The sequence below is a fragment of the Dipodomys merriami genome, unplaced genomic scaffold, assembly GCF_024711535.1.
Source record: "Dipodomys merriami isolate MVZ:Mamm:240054 unplaced genomic scaffold, mDipMer1.0.p SCAF_123, whole genome shotgun sequence".
Lineage (NCBI taxonomy): Eukaryota > Metazoa > Chordata > Mammalia > Rodentia > Heteromyidae > Dipodomys > Dipodomys merriami.
Genome location: NW_027202527.1, coordinates 242,586 through 263,914, shown reverse-complemented (window position 1 = coordinate 263,914; position 21,329 = coordinate 242,586).

Here is a 21,329-nt window from a genome sequence, read left to right as displayed (position 1 = left end):
AGTATGGAGGTTCCTGAAAAGACTTCACATTGAGCGCCCCTATGACCGAGCAATCCCACTTTTGGGCATTTACCCAAATGTTTACAAACAAGACCACACTAAAGCTACCAGCACAACTATGTTTATTACAGCATTATTTACCATAGCTAAGATATGGGACCCACCCAGATGCCCCTCAGTAGATGAATGGATCAAGAAAATGTGGTATATATACTCAATGGAATTCTATGCCTCCATCAGAAAGAATGACATTGCCCCATTTGTTAGGAAATGGAAAGGCTTGGAAAAAATTATATTAAGTGAAGTAAGCCAGGCCCAAAGAAGCATAGGTCCCATGGTTTCCCTTATTTGCAATATCTAGTATAGGTATGAGTCAAGCAGAAAAGGTCAGATAATGTGATGTTAGGAAAATGAACCCTTAAATGTGTATTTTAATGTTTTCGTTTCTTTCATGCATATGTTTCTAACGCATTTATAAGATTATTTCTTTGTTGCTTTGTATGTCCCTCCCCCACAGTGTAACCCCCGCTTTCACTATATTTGATGTCAGTATAACATGTGGAGGAGATGGGGACAAACAAGTCGTTAAGGATTCAGGTGGACCTGTTGCAACAATGAGAAGTACAAAATGTCATGTCAAAACCAGCTTTACAATGTCGGTGGGGAGGGGGGGAGGGGGGTGTAATTGGGTGGGGGGAGGGGGGAGGCTGGGAAGGGAGGTGAAGGGTAAACAAAGGAGGAGGCTGCAATGCTTGGTAAGAAATGTATGCATTATCCTGCCCATGTAATTGTAGCCCCTCTGTACAGTATGTTCTCAAATAAAATAAAATAATATTAAAAAAAAAAAAAAGAAACATAGGTCCCATGGTTTCCCTTATTTGCAATATCTAGTATATGTATGAGTCAAGCAGAAAAGGTCAGATAAGGTGATGTTAGGAAAATGAACCCTAAGATATGTATTTAAATGTGTTTTTTCTTTCATACGGTTGTTTCTAACGCATTTATAAGATTATTTCTTTGTTGCTTTTATGTCCCTTTCCCCCAGTATAACCCCTACTTTCCCTGTATCTGATTTCGGTATAATTTGTGGAGGAGATGGGGAAAAACAAGTTATTTAATATTTACAAGTGGACCCGTTGCAACTATGAGAAGTACAAGTTGTCATGTCGAAAACAAACTTTACAATTTTGGTTGGGGGGGGGGAATTGGGTGGGTGGGCGGGGGGAGGCAGTGAAGGGATGTAAAGGGTAAACAAAAGAGGAGGCTGCAATGCTTGATAAGAAATGTACTCATTATCTTGCCCATGTAATTGTAACATCTCTGTACTGTATGTTCACAAAAAATTAACATTAAAAAAAATCAAATACTGGATGACTGTTTCTTTGCTCTTTAATCCCATGGAGCAGACTGCCTGCTAATAACAAAAATTTCCCCTGTCCTTCAATGGCTCTTCCTAGGGAAACTGAAAAACTTGTTTGAGAATCTAAACATACCAGGATCCAACAACAAATGAAATTTAAATTCCCATGTGTGCACGTGCATGTGTGTGCACACGCCAAATCTAGAGCTTGAACTCAGGCCCTGAGTACTGGCCCTGAGCATTCTTGCTTAAGACTAGTGCTCTACCACTTGAGCCACAGCTCCACTTCTGGCTTTTTGATAGTAGATGGAGATGACTCCACAGACTTTCCTTTCCCAGTCTGGCTTGATTCTGTGATCCTCAGGCCTCAGTCTCTTGAATAACTAGGATTGCAGGTGTGAGCCACCCACACCTTGCCAAGAAATTAAAATTTAACAATATACATAACATGAGAGGATTGTGCTATTTACTTAAGCTCTTGAGAAGTTCTTCCTATGGCTAACTGCAAAAATATTCAGATCCTTACATAGCACATGAGAACTCAGAGTAAAAGGTCAGAATTGTTTAGGAAGATTCCAGCTACTGATGGCTGTACTTCCAATGCAGAGCAAATTCATGAAGCCTTACTGCCTTGGAACTGCAGTGAGAGTGTTTCTGTTTTATTTTCACTTGGGCCTCTACTGAGTATCTGATTGGGACATTATCTAGGAAATAGGTGGAAGTTATATGTGTTGTGTATGAACATAAGTTGCCTTGGCCATTTTCAAAATACAAATTTGTGGGGGGGGGGGGGGGGCGGGAAGGTAAAATATGTCTTTCTGCCTCGCAAACCTGAAGCAAGCAAGAGCTGGACTGGAGTTATCACTAACAGAGTTACTGTTAACAGCTGTCAGTTATATCTATAATGGCTTAGAATAGGGATGAGTGTCTTTGTTTGCCTGCATCCAAATTTGCCCCCAGCAGCACCCTAACCGCCAACAGCTGGGTGTTGGGAGGGACACATGGTCTTTGTTTTAAGTCACTTAGCAAACAAAGCTGACTACTGTATGACCTGGTACAAAGAAGATCTAGGGGGTCTTTGGGCTCTCAGCAAGTCTTTGGGCTCTCAGCAACTTCACTGATACCTAGCCATGTTACAAAGAATTTTGTGGGCATAAGTCAAAAAGTGCCATAGAGATTGTGCATGTGCATTGGAAAGTCTATGTAGCCAGATGCAACAACCCTAATATCTTTTGGTGCTGGTTTTTATTGGCCACCTAACAGGTGTCTCTCGGTATCCAAGGGAACAGGGTCCAGGATTGCTCTCACATTAGCAAATCCCCACATGATCAAGTGCCTTATATGAAATGATTTCTTACTTTGTAATATGTGTGTTATGTGTTATATCTTACATGTTATGTGCCATGTGTTATATGGCAGTTCTGTGTATCATAAACCATTTCCAGAATACAAATGATGCCTATTCCAATGAAAATGTGGTGTAAACAGCTGCTGGGTTGCATTGTTAGTACCAATTAAATTATTTCCAAATACTTGTTGATCCATGATTGGCTGAGTCTTGCAATAAGGAAGCCATGGATATAGAGGGCTAACTATACTTTGAGTATTTTTAAGTACTTAGTGGCCTAAGGAATCCAAGATTTTACCCTAGTTTGCCTAATCACTAATATTGAGCAAGTCAGGATTCTTTGATTTTCATTTTTTTTCTCTGTAAAAACTTAACCAGGTAATCCCCCCCCCCCCTTCCTCCTCTGCCTTCTTTTTTTGGTTCAAGACTGAGACACTTTCACTCACTATCACTCTACTGAGTCTTACCACCAACCCTGATCAATTAATTTCTAAAAAACCATTCTAAATTCTTTTGTTTGAATTCTTTGCTCTTTTATCTTTGCTCCACAGGATTAAAGAGTAAAGAATCAGTTACCCCATCTTTGATGTTTATTCAGCTCTTTTCTTTTCTTTTGACTTTTTTCATATGCCTTAAATTCTGGATTCTTTTATCTTCTTTTCATAGGTAGATAGATAGATAGATAGATAGATAGATAGATAGATAGATAGATAGATAGATAGATAGATAGATTGACAGACAGACAGACAGATCCCTATAGATAGAGTTACACATCTCTATATAAGTATATATAGACAGAGTTTGAGATGATAGGTAGATCTATTAGAATGTTCTCTCTCTTTCCCTCCCCTCTCTCTCTCTCTCTTTGTTTCTTTTATTTTGTCTCTCTTTCTCCCACCCCCAGGACTTAGTTTCCTTCTAGATAAACTCATTCCCTGAGATCTCTGGCTTTCCCATACTCCTCAAAACAGACAATAGTTACAGATTGTATCTATTGTATTTTTGTTGTTGCTGTTTTCTTTTAGTCAGACAGTTTACCATGATTTTAGCAAAAATGAAAAGTGTAGGAGTCTGCCCTACTGTGGCAGAGCTAGTGTTGCTGACTTCTGTATCACCAGTGTTCAGGAGTGTGGCTGTGGTCAGAGGCTGGAGTGCACACTGATTGGCAGCCACTGCCTAAACCTCATCAGCCTATACAGTGAGTCTGGTCTCTCTGTAGAAGGTAGGGCTTGTCCTTGTCCATCAAGGCAGGCCCTTGAGCACTGAGTTTGTGTTCTGTAGGACATACCACACTGTGCAGCACTTTCACTTTTTTACTTCCCACAAGCAAAACATTGTGTGCAGAAAACAACAATACATCCCACAATGTATTCCTCCTTTGACATGACCCCTCTGTTGTTCAATGCTCAGCAGGCACAGTCTCATCTCAGATAGTGACAGGATGGGATGAAGGAAATGTCTGAGGTCATGTCTAATTTTCTAGCATGGTGTATTCCACACTGGGTTTCTTTATCAGTGTTACAAATCACAGAAAAATGACCACATGATTTTCCTTGTTGTCCTCAGTGTCCAAAAACATTCTACCAATAGAAAGCAGTATTCCAATGTGCTTTCGCTTGAGTCACAGCCATTGCGGGATCCTTCTGTCAAACAAATGTCTAGCTGTTGTAATGTTAGAGAACAAAGTATTGTCCTCTGAGAGGAGTAATGAGGACAGGTTGCCTTATACCTTCTCTTGGACTCTCCCCAAAAGAAGCATCTGTCTAGGCAAGAGTAGGCCCATAGCAGTGGCCTGGACAACCACAGATGACCGTCACTGTGCAGAGGCTGGCCTCTGCACAGAGTATGCCATGGCCATAGGTACCATCATGTTAGCTGAACTTGTGGAAACTCCTGTCAAATGAAGCATCCTCCAAGAGGAACATTCTGGAAAATGCTGGAAGGCATCGGGGTCATTCCTTTGTCTGTGGGCCACATGGGAGTTGGTCAGTTGAGAGGAAGGTATGGGGACTCGTGCCTATCCATGGCCAGTCTGCTTTGCAAGTTATATAGATTCCCAAGTTCCCTCTGTGAATGGGAAATGGTCGGATTCAGTTTGGCCTCACTCAATTCGCCCGTCAGTGTGGACCATTTTTTGGTTTACACTGAGAGTACAATATCATTTGTAAGTTCATTCTACTTTTGAGAATACAGACAGCGTTGGCTGTGCGTGAATGTGGTCTGTAAAGATTGCCAAGACCTTGTGTTTTTTTTCAGCAGTATTCTTCACAATAGATAACAACACTCTGGGAAGTAATTTTTTTGTTAATTTAATTTAATTTAATTTGTGAACATACTGTACAGAGGGGTTACAATTACATGGGCAGGATAATGCGTACATTTCTTACCAAGCATTGCACCCTCCTCCTTTGGTTTACCCTCACATCCCTTCATCTGGGAAGTAATTTTAAAAAGGAAAGCCAAATAGTGATACATATTGCCTTTTTTGTTTTTATAGTGCTCTCTCTGCAGTATTTGTCTCTCATCCAGCCTCTCCCATTATTCTGACAAATTAAATAAACCATACCACTGCAGAAAGACTAGGGAAGTAGAATTGTGTTCTACAGCAGCCTGGGAATATGCCTTTTCAGCTCATATTGTCAAGGACAGGGGAAAATGGGGTTTAGGGATAGTGGTCAGAACTTGAGTCCATCTGTGGCCAGCATCCCCAACAAGTTGGCCTTTGCACCAGGTACTGACCCCGACCACCATACCTGTGGTTTGCAGCTCCCAGAAGTGCTGAGAGTTCCTTCCTGCTTGGTGGCTCTGGCAGTCTAAATGGTGAGGAGTGAAAGGACCATCAGTTTAATCAGGATAGGTGGTAGATGTCCATGTCCCAAAGAAGAACAGCAGGCTAGGCAGAAAAGTCCAAAGCCTTTCTCCTTGTACTCACTTTGAACTTCTCTCCCTTTAGAGAAACTTTTCTTTTTCCTTTTTGGCTTCTTAAAAGTCTTAGTTCTTTTAGATTCAGTTGGCTGCTTTAGAAAGCACAATTCCTTCTTTTTCTTTTGAAATTAATTTACTTTATTGGTACTATAGAGGTGATATGAGGGACTTCTTTTCATTCTTTCTATCATTCTCTCACACCCCCTCCCTCCTGTCTCCATCCACAAGTTGCATACTTCTCTTTCATCAGTGTCCACTGAGTTTCAAGCTGCACTTTTTCACATTTTTTTGTTTTTTTTTTTTTGGGGGGGGGTCCGGTCGTGGGGCCTGAACTCTGGGCCTGGGCACTGTCCCTCAGCTCTTCAGCTCAAGGCTAGCGCTCTATCACTTGAGCCACAGCGCCACTTCCAGCTTTTTTCTTTTTGCTTATGTGGTGCTGAGGAATTGAACCCAGGGCCTCATACATGCAAGGCAAGCGCTCTACCACTGAGCCACCTTCCCAGCCCCCCTTTTTCACACTTTTACCCTCCAATTCTGTGCCCTTCCCTTTACCCTCCCAAAGACATACACTTGAACACCAAACATAAGGGAAAGGATACAGAATATCAAAAAATAAAAATATAAACAATTTTTTTTAAAAAGAGAAGAAAGGTCTCTTGTTTCCATATCGTGGCATTTGTTTTAAGATATGTATAGATGTAGAGAGAGAGACATATAATTACATACATAAAATTATATCTACATAAATTATATATATAATGTTTGTATCTACATAAATTATATATATAATGTTTATGTTAATATGAAAAGGCATGTAGGCATGCACCTTTGTGTTTCAAGAGAGAAATACTGTAGTCTCACTGTGTGCAAGTATCTAGAATCCTGTATAATTTATCATAGTGTTGTGTATTTTAGATCTAATTTTCACATATCAGAGAGAACATGCATCATTTGTCTCTCTGAGCTAGGCTTGCCCCACTTACCATGATTTGTTCTAGTTCCATTTTCCCTGAAAATGGCAGTATCTTATTCTGAAGGCTCTGTAAAATTCTATTGTGTGTAAACACCACAGTTTTTGGATCCACTCATCTGTTGTGGGGCATTGGGTCCGCTTCTGTATCTTGGCTATTGTGAATGGTACAGCACTGAACATGGATGTGCAGGTGTTGTTGTCATATCCTGGCTCGTGGTTTTCAGGGTAAATGCTTAGGAGTGGCGTGGCTGGGTCATATGGAAGGTCTGCGTTTCAGTTTTGGAGGAACCTACAGACTGCCATCCTGAGAGGTGGTTGTACTAGTTTACATTCCTACCAACAGTACAGTAGGGTTCCTTCTCCCACAACCTATATTGTTTGAATTCACAATATTGGCCAATCTAACTGGGGTGAGATGGAACCTCAAAGTTGTTTTGATTTGGATTTACTTTCTGGCCAGGGATGATGTGTTTTGTTGCCGTTCTTACCTCTTCTTCTGAAGTCTCTCCTAAGGTCTCTTGCTCCTATAGTGATTGGTTTATTAGGTTTGAGATGGGTTTGTTTCTTAATTCCTGTGTATATATTGGATATATGCCTTTGTCTGATGCATTGCTGGTAAAGATCCTCTCCAGTTGAGTAGCTATGTCCATAGTTGTGCAGAAACCTTTCATTTTGATACACTCCCAAGTATCAAGTTTCTCTCCTATCTGATCCTTAACATTTTTTTGCCCTGCTTTCCAAAGAGTGGTTGATCCCAGGAACAGGAGGACATTTGGCTCACTCTGTCTCCACTCCTCTCTGCTCTCCCATATACAATGCTGAAGTTTGCCTGTCCTTTTTGAAGTGTTTTTGTGTACCCAAACCTACTTTTGAAATTCTAGGAAGGAGGGAATATAAGGGGGTGGGTGGAGAGACAGACAGAACTTTGTGTTTGGCATTGTTTTCAGTCTCTCAGAGCTCTTTAGAGTTCACAAATGTTCCTGACTGCTGGCCTTGAAACATTTTTAATTGTTCAGAAGGAAAAAAAAATTGTATTCAGAAAGGATATTCTTTTCTTTTAAATTTAATTTTATTGTCAATATGATGTACAGAGGAGGGGTTACAGTTACATAAGTAAGTAGTGATTAATTTTCTTGTCTAACTCTCTCATTTTTCTTCTTCTTTCCCTGCCCCCCCATGCCTCCCTCTGAGTTGTACAGATCATTTCCAACATACTACATACTGTTGCATTAGTTCCCCCTTTGTCCTTTTCTCTCTATTTTGTTGTTCCCCTTCCCTTCCCTATTTAAGATAAACATATATAAAATACCCAGGGTATGACAGGGGATAAGCCATAGGGGGAAAACACAAAAGAAAAGAAAAAGGGTATTCTTTTTTTTTTCTTTTTTTGCTGAACTAGGGCATTTTATTTTATTTTATTTTATTTTATTTTAAATTTTATTTTATTTTAGTTGAGAACATACTGTACAGAGGGGTTACAATTACATTGGCAGGATAATGCATACATTTCTTACCAAGCATTGCAGCCTCCCCCCCCACACCGACATTGTAAAGCTTGCTTTGACATGACATTTTGTAGTTCTCCTTGTTGCAACAGGTCCACCTGAATCCTTAAACGACTTGTTTGTCCCCATCTCCTCCACATGTTATACTGACATCAAATATAGTGAAAGCGGGGTTACACTGTGGGGGAGGGACATACAAAGCAACAAAGAAATAATCTTATAAATGCGTTAGAAACACATGCATGAAAGAAACGAAAACATTAAAATACATATTTAAGGGTTGGTTTTCCTAACATCACATTATCTGACCTTTTCCGCTTGACTCATACCTATACTAGATATTGCAAATAAGAGAAACCATGGGACCTATGTTTCTTTGGGCCTGGCTTACTTCACTTAATATAATTTTTTCCAAGCCGAGAAAGGGTATTCTTTTCTTAAAATTAGTAAAAAAAAAAAAAAAAAATTAGTAAAAAAATTGTAAAAAAAAAAAAAAAAAGAAAGAAACAAACAAACAAGCAAACAAAGCAAAAAAAAAAAGGAAACAATAGAAATTGTTTTAAAATTGAGTTATTATTTTGGTTACAAGTCTGAGCTTGTAGTTAATAAGTGTGAAATGATGGAGCTTCCTCAAGAATTTAGCTGTGCTTTGACTGGAGAATGTTATCGCAAATTAGCATTACTATGCCCACACAGGGACCCAGCATTGTCTTGCCCCTTTCTCTGCCACTCACTGTGAAGAAAACAAGTGGGATTGTGGGGAGTGTGTTTTCAGAGACCCCAGGCATCTGATTTATAAATAAAAGTAGTGTGGCATTACGTGCCAGTTACTGTGGCTTTGAAGACTCCACCACCAGCCAAGATGACCTCATCTAAAATGCAGACAGTCAAGGCCAGAGTGGCGGTGGGGGCCAGCTCTGTGTTCCAACAGAGCTCTGTGTTCCATTGTATGTGCAATGAATGGATATATATGTGCTATGTGTGCTGGTGCTTGGAGCATATGAATATATATGGAGTTTAAGTCTTGCATGTGTGTACACATGTGCATTCTGGATGTGTGTGGCTTTGCATGCACCTGTGTAGGTATCACTGGCATGGCATCAAAGCCGAGATCATGAACTTCCATCAAGGCCACTCACAGCACCTTTACATTGTTTTGTCCTGTTTGCCCAGATTGGGTATGTGTCCTAGTATGGAAATAACCTGATACCTGTGAACATCTGTGCAGTGCTCAATCCCTGTGTTTGTCATCTGCAGGGAGCAAAGTGAGGGAAACAGGCTGGGAGCTTATGCTGGTGGTATGTGTGGCTGTGTTCCTGTTTGGGATGCCAGGTGAAAGGGATGGGGAACATGTGTGGAATCATGGAAACAATAAAGAAGGAAGGAGGAAAACAGAGAAAGTATCTTGTGAGCAATCATGAGCATTGTCTCTTCCAAGTGAAAGATCTGTCCAGCAAGTTCATGCCTTGTAAATTTAGTATCCTGTCAAAATCCTCATGAGGCCAGATGGTAGCTCATGCTTATACTCCTAGCTACTACTCAGGAGACTGAGATCACAGGGTCATGGTTCAAAGCCAGCCCAGGCAGTAAAGTCCATGAGACTCTTATCCCCAATTAACCACAGAAAACCAAAAGTGGCACTGTGGCTCAAGTGGTAGAACTCAGGTGTGTTCTTCAACCTTAAAATGAAGAGCTAAGGGACAGCACCCAGGCCCAGAGTTCAAGCCCTATGGCTGAACAACAACAACAAAATTCCTCATGATAATGGCTCAGTGATTCCACACTGAACTATCAAGATAGTGCAGCTAATTTGTGAGGCCTGGATTGTGTGGTACTGGCAGTGCAAGCGGGGCCTGAGCCTCCCAAAGGCAGTCCCCAAAGCTTGTAAATGGCCAGCCTAGGATCTTGCTGAGCCCACAGTGAGTGGCTCTCAAAGGATCCTCAGTCACAGAGGTGACTGTGCAGCTAGTTCCTCTGGGCCCTGGTTTCCTAGAAGAGCCAGACCCTAAACTAATGGTTCAGTGGGTTAGGACTTCCTCTGGGGCAGTGGAAAGTTCTGGAAATGATACTTGTGAATTTTGACTGTGCATAATGCTCTGAACGGTACACTTTAAAATGGTTCAAGTGGCAAATGTTATGTTTTACGTATATTTTTACCACCATAAAAGCAAAGAACAGAGAGAGGGGAAGAGCATTTGCCACGCAATCAAATAGAGGAATAATTCCAGGGAGGACATTTGGTCTTTCTCTAAGTGACTCATGACTAAGGTCCTACTAGGCCCTTGTCAGACCCTCTTGGAAGCATCTGACATTAACGTTGTTCGGTGAAGAGATGGATGAGGGAGGAATGAGGAAAACCAAAAAAGATCCCACGTGTCCTGATGACATTTTCTTTTTTCATTGGCTCTGAGGAGAAGGCAGCAACAACCTGCTGCCTCTCCCTGAGTAGGATTGTAGAGAGGAGGCAGGAGCATGGCACTGCATGCACACAGAAGGAACAGCAGGGCACTACAGCCAACAGGAGAGTCAACTTCCCAACCCTGCTCTTCTCTCCTAGCCTGCCAGCATCCAGCATCCTGTGAAGAACACAGGTCCACCAGTGTGTTTCTATTCCTCTGATACCTTCTTCTTTCAATTGCAATGTAACTAAATGTTTAAAAAAAAAAACCCACAGAAGTAGGAGTGCAAAAAAAATTAGAGTAATTTTGAAAGTTTAACTAAAAGTAAGTGGCCTTGAAAATTACAGAATTGCTGGCACCTGTGGTTTACACCTGTAAGCCTAGCTAATCAGGAAGCTGAGATCAGAAAATCGCAGTTCTAAGCCAGCCTGGGCAGGAATGGCCACGAGAATCTTATCTCCAACAAACCACCAGAAAACTGGAAGTAGAGCTGTGGTTCAAAGTGGAAGAGTGCTAGCCTTGAGTGAAAAAGCTCATGGACAGTGCCCAGGCGAAGTTAAAGTCCCACGACTGACCAAAAATAAGTAAGTAAAGAAAAATACAGAATTATTGGAGAATATCATCAAAACCTAAGACATTCTGATCAGATTGTTTCACAAGTCATTTTTCTTAACTGTTTAGGAAACTTAGAAGATGCATGGTATATAGATATTGCTTATGCACAAATGACTCAGTATAACAGTTGACAGCCATATCTGCTCCACATGTTTTACATGTAGATGCTCCACATATATAGAGCTGTACTTTTTGCAAACCACTGCTCTAAAACACAATTCCTATCACTGACTGAAGCCAAAAGACCTGGGGCCTGGAGGACTTCCATGTGGAAAGACATGGAAATGTCCACATCTATAATTCTAGCTCCTCAGGAAGCTGGAGTCTAGAGGATTTCAGTCTGAAGGCAGCCCAGGCAGGAAGGCCCATGAGACTCCCCATAATACCCTGAATCCAAACCCTCATTCCAGAAAAATAAGTATTCTAGGCATGACACAGCTGAGTCTATGGATGCAGCAAAAGAAGTACCAAGAGAGAATTTATAACAGCAAGTTCCTAGATTAATAAAACAGCACCACACATAAGCAATTTTAACAAAGCCAAGAGTTAGCAGGAGATGGGAAACAATAAAGATCAGAATGGAAGTCGAAGAAATTGAGAATAGCAAAAACCAACAGAACTAAGTATACTATACTAGAATCATTTCACTATGTATATGGACTTCAGAATGCCCTACTGCACATCTTAAATATATGCTGTTTTTTAAAGTATTATTGAAGACTCGGAGAAAAGGAGCCTTGGCACACCATTGATGGGTGAGTCAACCAGTTCAGAATTATGGAAAACAGTATGGATGCTCCTCAGAAATTAAAAATAGAACCATCTATTGTTCTAGTAACCTCTCTTCTGGCCATATAGTCAAAGGAACTAACTGGGAGACATAACCCACCTATAATTCTGTATTTATTGCAACACTATTCATAACAGCCAGGAAATGAGGAGGGGGAAAAAAACTAGATGCCACTGATGGATAAAGAAGAAAATACCATCATTTGCAACAATACAGATGGGCCAGGAGAATCAGTAGTTCAGTGGAGTAAGTTGACACTGAGGAAAAAATCCATAGGATGCTACTTACAATAAAATCAGCAAAGAGGAGACTGCCTGGGGGCAAAAGAGGAAAAATGAGAAGAGTAAGTAAAGAAAACATAAGATTCTGTTGCACACAGAGAGCTCTGTTGCACTAGAACTGTGTTGTACAGAACAATGTCTACACCTAACAATACTTATCATATATTTTAATGTGTTGAGAGGGTCTTCTGTGATGTGTCCTTACCACAGTAATAATAGTAAGTAGGAGAGCAGGAGAGATCTTTGGAAGTTACAGGTTGTTGGCCTACCTGTAGACCAGGCTAGTGGCTTCCTAAGGTCTATATTTACTCTAAACTCATCCAGTTTCACTCATCAGTTATACGCAGGCTTTATATGTCAAAAAAAAACTAAATAAAAAAGAGAGCTGCCAAAAAAATTATCATAGCCTGAATCCCTCCCTACAGAGGAGTTGTATATGGGTGACACATTTTGCACTGTGTGGCCACATGTGTGTGTGTTTTTAGCAGACCCACTTCTGCTGAGTTTTTATGGCCAACACTTCCCTCTTTCCCATTCTCCATGGTAGGATGATTTTAGTATTGCGTGTTAATCACACAGATTCTCACCATACTCAGCCAAGACCCTTGGATACTCCAAGAGAAAGTACTTTCAAAAAACACCTCTGCCAGTCGTAACAATTTGGCAAGTCTGGAGAAGATGATATTCTCTCTTTTACTTATCATCACAGCTCTCTGAAGAAGAAACTTGATCTCAAGGAATAGCTTGCCCGGAGTAGCAAAGCTAGGAAGGACACCATAGAATATCTCATAGTGGACATCACCATCCACTATAGACATAGTGGGTCACATCCAATTTATTCATTTTATACAGATGCTGTCCACTGTACACACAATTCAATCAATTGAACTGATCAAATTCCTGTGGAAGGTGCTCTGGGGATTGAACCCACTCTCACTTGCTCAGCAGCAAGTGCTCTACCATGAGACCTACAGTCCTAGCCTTTTTTTCCTTCTTCTTTTTGAAACAGTATCTCACTGACTTTGGCCATATTACTCTGAAACTCGAGTCCCCTGCCTTCACTTAAATATGCATCATCACTCTCAGCTGTGATGCCCACTTTAATCACTGCAATGTGATGGTCACCTTGGAGAGTGAAAGATAAACTTGCAATGGAATTTCCAAATCTCTGGCTCTATCATACACACCTGTCCTCTTCCTCTTCACTGTGGTGAAGAATTTTAAGTTTGAACTGTTTCTAGAAGAACTTACTGAAAGTATGTCAGACCACAAGAATGTCACGACTGTCATGACTGGGCTCGGCAGATGGAGTTATTTTATTTTATTAATTGTGAGAAGTTACCCAGTTACCTGTTGAATACATGGGCTGTTATAAACCCTAAGGCACACAGCACTGTCACAGTTTTTAGAATAGCCACCATGCTCAAATTAGGTGTAAACGAGGAAATTGTGTCATTAGGTGTTCACTCATGGGTACTGGTGACGCTTGCCTGAAATTCTAGCTTCTCAGGAGGCAGAGATCTGGGGTTCAGGGTTCGAAGTCAGCACCATCAGGGAAAGCACAGTGCTTTTTTTTTTTTTATTGTGAAAACACTGTACAGAGGGGTTACAATTACATGGGCAAGATAAGGAGTTGTATAAAATGGTGCAGTGATGACCTTGAGCACAATAGCTTACAGACAGTGCCTCAGGCCCTGAGATCAAGCCCTAGGCCCAACCCAAAAATGCAATTTATTTCTGGCCTTATTTTGAAAACAATTATGTATACAAGAGAAAAGTGACAGTCACTCAGTTTTCTAAGACCAGTGGATTAGAAGTAGAGTAATTATTAAAGCCTTCATTTAATCTAGAATCCCCAAGGAATACTACACATCTATTTGTCAGAGCGTGATAATAGCCTTCCATTTAAAATACGTGCTGCATCCAGAAGCTTCTGTCATATTGCTGTTTGTGACACCAATTTGGGATAATGTATTTGCCATAATTGGAACCATGTCTCACCCTGACACCCTCTGAGAGGCTACTTGAAGGTATCTTTCCAGGAAGCTGAAAACAATAAGAGAATGCATTAATGTATCTGCAATCATCTTTGGCATTTGTGGAAACTGCATGTTTTCTAAAATGTTGTCTCTAGATAGAGTTGAATGCTCGAGGAAAAGTGTTCTAAAAAAAAGAACACGTTAGGCTCTCAACAATTTTTCCTTCCAGATCGGGCAGAGTCTCAAGGGTTTTTGGGGACAGAGCAAGCATTTCCCATTGCAATGAAATTTCATAATTATTCCATAATTATTTTCTATAACTCATGCTCACTTCTAGACATATCCTGAGAATGAACAGTAGGAGGAAAATACTCAACAATACTAAGCTGAGTCCCTTCAGGCATCATGAGGATGATAATTCTTTCTCATGTTGAATGGCAGAGGATGGTGATGTTTGCTATCTGTGGGTACTGAAGCAGCTCCAGGAAGACATGCCCCTGTTGTGACTGGTGCTTAGGACTCCAGTGGGCCCAGATCTCTGATCTTTACATCTTCACTGACACAAGAAAGAAATGGATGAATAGGTCATTGGGGCATTCAGCCAATTTGCCCATTTATTAAAATCTTTGTGTCGAGAGGATGTGTCTGAAGAGGGCATACAAGATTTACAATGGAAGAAAACTATAAGTAGTGGTACAGAGCCAGTGTGGTGATAGTCCACATAACTTGACCTACAGTTCTGCTGTCTCTGGGTCCTGTGACCTTAGGCAAATCTCATACCCTTCCCAGATTGTTGTATTCCCACCTGCAACATGCATGTAAATGGTGACTGTGTTTCACCATCGTTGAGAGAAATGTATGAGCTAATGAGTGTACTTTAACTAACAAGCACAAGCCTTTGGTCAAAGTATCCTTACTACATACCTTACTGATATATCTTTTATATAATTGGTTAATCAAGCCACTGACTTTCAGAAGAGAATTGCCCCCTTTTTCTCTTAAAGGGGAGTCTCAGAAGTTAAGCTGTTCAGTGATGATGTGTTTGTCTAAATCAGGATAGAATGTGCTAATATAGCCTCATACTTCCTACTCTACCTTAAGCATGCCAGACATTGAAAAATAGAGAGGTTTCCTTCTATGCATCTGGGGGATGTCTTTGAGATGTAGGCCAATATTTTACCCCCCTCTCTTGCCACCTAAGTGTTCTTGAAACATGAAAATGTTGAGAACACTTAGAATGGGCCCCTTTGGTGTTCATTATATTACAATGAAAGAATATCAGAGTTTTGTTTAGAAATGCAAATATTCATCAGCCATAATGAGAATAGAGGTAAATCTCATGACTCCAGTCCCCTGCCACGCTGCCTTTCTCAGGCTGGGAGGGGCAGGCCATTGAGATAAGACATACTGGTTGCCCTAATCCTCACATCAGACTGAGGGAGAGGGCAAGTGCCACAACACTGACCAGAAATCTGGTCCATCTCTCAAGACTGGCCAACAACCCAGGTGCTGTTCACCCCAAGATTCTGTCATTATTGTCTTAGTAGCAGAAGTTCCTTCTATGAGTGTCCCAGATGAACTGGGATGTTCACAGTTTTCATCTGACTCAGGTTATTCCACAAATCTCACACTTTTCTGATATGAGAATTAGAGTTCTTATCTGGTGTTCCCAGGACCTGGTGTTCACAGTTCTTGGGTTAGAAGTCCAGGCCTAGTTCCCTGAATGGCCATAAGGGGAGGATCTGTCCTAGAACTCACTCCTTGGGGCGTGGATGCCCCAAGGTCTCTTCACGATCCTTTGGGTGTGGATGATCATTTTCTCCGTGTGTCTCTTCATATGTTTTTGGGTGTGGATAACCATCTTTCTGCGTTTCTTCACACCATCTTGGAGTATAGTCTCTGTCTCTTCACACCATCTTGGGATTATCTTCTTCCTATGTCTCTTTAAACCACCTAGGAGTGTGGATGACCATATTCTTTCGGTGTATTTTTCTACCATCTTTTCACTTATCCCAGTAGAAGAGTAGCCACTACTCTAATCTGACTTCTTACTTATATTCTGCATCTGCAATGACAAGGTCATATTCTGAGGCACTGAGTTAGGACTTTTACATAGGAATGGGAGAGATGGCATTTGACAGCATCCCACATGCAGGGCCTACACAGGCAACAGTTTTTGACCATTCTCAGATGAATGTTCCTCCATTGCTCTCAGTGTAACCTGTGTCACTCAATGTTGCTGCCTCAGAACAATATCTCATCTCAATGTCCTTGATGGCTGTCTATCACACTATATTCTGTCCTCACCCTGGTGAGGACTGGAAGATATGATCCATTTCTCTCCTTAACTCTTGGCCCCAAATCCATCTGTGTTTCTAAATCTTTGTCCCAGACTCAGAAGCCCATACTACTAGTGATAATTACATCTATATTAATATCCATCATCATCATCATCATCACCATCATCATCATCATCATCATCATCATCATCTTTCCTTCATAAAACTCCATGGGTTTGTTTCATAATTGTGGATAGTGCTATGATTTCTAGTCATACCGCTGTAACATAATAGCATTTGGAGTAACCTGAATATAGGTTTAAATCATAATGTTATCTAACTGGAAAATGAGAATGGTATGCTTGTCTTCTGGGACTATTGTGAAGATAAAATCATGTTATACACTGGAGTCTCTCCTTCACTAATACACAGTAGGTATTTTATGGGCTTTTTAGTATGCACAGTGGAATCCATCAGGCACAGGTGATGGTATTGGTCATGGTCTGGAAATTGTAGCCTTTCTTTCCAGATGTTCTCTCTTGAACATAGGTTGGCAAATCTGGATGAGGCTTTCTTTATCAGGATGATAAAAATAAAAATAAAAGTGTTTTTTTCTGTGAGAGGTGGATCATATAGTTTGGATATCCACACAAAAGTAGATTTATATACAAGTAAGCTGAGTTATGAAAGATTATCTAAATCCCTACTTATAATCTTTGAATATTTGGAAATACCCTACAAAATGAAGCATGAATAATGCCAAATCTATTGTTTCAATGAACAACTTGGTGTGACTTCTCACCTTGCCCTTATCCTACATTCCCAAATAGTCCTCTCCCTTCCCATATCCTCGGGTGGCCCTCCATCATCCCCCACCCCATGTTGGTTCTATACCATCCCCACACCATGGTCCTCCACCATCCCACATACCCAGAGGGTTGTATCATCCCAAATTGTCCTTCACCATCTCACATACCCATGGGATTCTCCTTAATCTGCAAATCTCACAGCCATATTCCTTTATTTTCTCCCCATCTACACTCAATCTCTCACCTTACTCAACAGAAGATCCTAGTTGTACATGAAAGAAACCGTGAGGACTAAGTTTATGCTGTTATTTTGTGGTAGGAGCAGTACAGGCAAGTTCAATTTAGACAGTTCTATCCATAGGTGCCACATTTACATCTCACAAGTAGTTTCTGGTGAATACAGTTTACACACTCTCTCTGAATAAGAATAGCAGTAGCAAAAAGCAGCATGAAGCAGTCAGCAAGAATGCCCAGGCCACCACATGGCACACACCAAGTTTCTGAGGGCAAATTGCTACTCTGACCCTAAACAACTGGATGAGTACAAGACGGCTAATGCGCATGAGTGTTAGTGACTGTTACCTCCATCAGAAGTGACAGAACCCTACTTATTATTTTTTTAATTTAATTTTATTTTATTTTAGAACATACTGTACAGAGGGGTTACAATTACATGGGCAGGATAATGCATACATTTCTTACCAAGCATTGCAGCCTCCTCCTTTGTTTACCCTTCACCTCCCTTCCCAGCCTCCCCCCTCCCCCCCCACCCAATTATACACCCCTCCCCCCCCACACCGACATTGTAAAGCTGGTTTTGACATGACATTTTGTACTTCTCATTGTTGCAACAGGTCCACCTGAATCCTTAAACGACTTGTTTGTCCCCATCTCCTCCACATGTTATACTGACATCAAATATAGTGAAAGCGGGGGTTACACTGTGGGGGAGGGACATACAAAGCAACAAAGAAATAATCTTATAAATGCATTAGAAACACATGCATGAAAGAAACGAAAACATTAAAATACTTATTTAAGGGCAGAACCCTAATTATTAAGGTAACATTTGAGGGGGAACTTCCAGAGCCCGTTGACAATGTTACTTTAAGGGATCTTAACTTACCAGTGTTCAAATCTCTAATTACACTGCATATCTGTTCTAGAGGACAATGTTATTAAGTGATGGGAGAGGTATGGTGTATAGATGTATAGTGTATACATCTATACATCTATGTATAGATGTATAGATGTGTAGATGTTTAGTGTAACTGCTGTGTAAGTACTATTTTCATAGGAATGGTCTCCAGTTCCGTCACCTGGTTTCTACCACCAAACTGCATACATTGTGTAACAAGAAATCCTGATCTTGATAGGTTCATGTGTGCTTTCTTGCACAAATACTTTGTTTTTCTTTGTTGATGAGTGCTTTACACACAAATACTTTGTTCCTCCTATTTTATTTTTTTTAATTTTTTTTTATTTTATTTGGGGGGGAGTCAGTCGTGGGGCCTGAACTCTGGGCCTGGGTGCTGTCCCTCAGCTCTTCAGCTCAAGGATAGTGCTCTACCACTTGAGCCACAGCACCACTTCCAGCTTTTTTTTTCTGCTTATGTGGTGCTGAGGAATCGGACCCAGGGCCTCATGCATGCAAGGCAAGCGCTCTACCACTGAGCCACCTTCCCAGCCCCCTCCTATTTTATTATGAGGTTTGCACAAATACTTTATGATTAATTTTTATTAGCTTTAAGAAGCTGTACAGAGGGAGTGCCATTTAACAAACCAGTTTATTAATATGATATCTATTGATCAATGTCTTTCAACAACCTCACCCATTCATCCCCTACCTACCCACTACTTCTCTCACTCCCTTAATTTGGTAGAATATATATCGGATTCTTGACTGCGTTCTCTCCATCTTCCCCTCTTCATTTGTATGTGAAATACACCATATACACAAAGTCAAGGACTTCATGACTGAAATAGGGTCAGCTTGGTACGGGACACATGAACAGGATCAATGGAATAGAATTGAAGATCCAGAAATTATCCCACATATCTATGGTCAAAACATCAGATAGAAGAAAGCCAGCCTCCTCAACAAATAGTGCTGGCAGAATTGGCTATATACGTGTAGAAAACTGAGCCTTCTATACCACCCTGCACCAGAATCAACTGCTAATGGATCAGAGACCTTGAGGTAAGAGCAGATACCCTGCAAATTTTACAGGAAGGGATAAGAGATACAATAGGGCTCCTTGACATAGGTCAAAAGTTCCCAGATAAAGATCCACAAACATAACGAGTCAAAGAAAGGCTGGGTGAATAGGATAACATTAAACTGCAAAGCTTCTGCATGGCAAAGGACATTGCTAGCTCAGATCAAAGATTGGAGCCCAAAGATTGGAAGATCTTCACTAGCTATAAAACAGACAAGGGCCTCATATCAAAACTATCCCTAAACCTAAAAAAAAAAAAAAAATTAACTCCTCCCCCCATAACAAATCCTCACAGAAACATCAATAAGTGGGCTAAGGAATTAAAAAGAGACCTCTCTCGAGAGGAAGTAAGAATAGCCAACAGACACCTGAAGAAATATTTAGCATCTCTAGCCATAAAAGTAATACAAATCAAAACCACATTGAGATTCAACTTACCCTAGTTAGAGTGGCCATTATCAACAAAACTAATAATAACAGAAGCCAGTGGGAATGTGGCCAAAAGAAAAAGCTACTACACTGTTGGTGTGAGTGTGAACTGGTTCAACCACTCTGGAAAGCAGTATGGAGGTTGCTCAAAAGACTAAACATAGAGCTCCCCTATGACCGAGCAATCCTACTCCTGGGCATTTATACAAATGAGCACAAGCAAGGCCATACTAAAGCTACCAGAACAACTATGTTCATTGCAGCATTAGTTATCATAGCTAAGATATAGAACTATCCCGATGCCCCTCAGTAGATGAATGGATCAACAAAATATGATCTACACACACACACACACACACACACACACACACACACACACACACACACACACACACACACACACGCATCGCCATATTTGTTAGGAAATGGAAAGACTTGGAAAAAATGGAACTAACTGAAGTAAGCCAGACCCAAAGAAACATAGGCTACAGGGTTTCCCTCATTTGTAATAATCAGTTCATGTTAGTTTATAGTATCATATATATAGTCTAGTCCTTGCAGAGGATCACTATAGCTCAATAGTTATGTACACATGACCATATGAAACGATGCTGATCAAAATGAATTCTAAGATAGGGAAAAAAGAGGTGGTTGTTGTTTTTCTTGGTTTTCTTTTTCTTTTTTTTTTTTTTTGTACTGTGTAAAGTTATTTCTTTTTCCTTCGTCCCTTCCCCTTTGGTTTATCCCCTGTTGCCACTGTTTTCAATTTTTATTCCCTGTGTCTTGAACCTGTGTTTATCTGATTTGGGGAAGAGAAGGGGAATAACAAAATGGTGAGACAAAGGACAAAGGATGAACAATGTAACAGCGATACTCACAAGATACTATGTTGAAAATGAACTTCACAAGATACTATGTTGGAAATGAACTTCACAACTTGGGGGTAAGAGGAGGGGGGGGTCGGAGGGGGAGGGAACATGGGAGAAAATGAAGGAGGGGGTAATAACAATTTTTGGCAAAAAATGTACTCATTACCTTACTTTTGTAACTGTAGCCCCTCTGTATGTCACACTTACAATTTAAAAAAAAATGCCATTGGGGGCATTGTGCTAAGAGTCATAAACCAAGCCAGAAAGAAGAAATTCTTTGTGACTTAAGTACACAATAAATCTAAAACAGTCACATCCACAAAAGCAGAGAGTGCAAGGTGGTAGCCAAGACCTAGAGGAAGGGGGAAATTGGAGACACAGTGGTCAAATAGTATAAAATTGCAGGTAGTAGAATGTAAGGCTCTGGAATCCAGATTACAACAGAATGAATACAGTGAACAGTGTGATCTACCTTAACAGGGTAAATTGCAACAGTTTGTTCTGGACAAAAGAGAGGGAGGGAAAGGAAAGAAAGGAAGGGACAGGGGG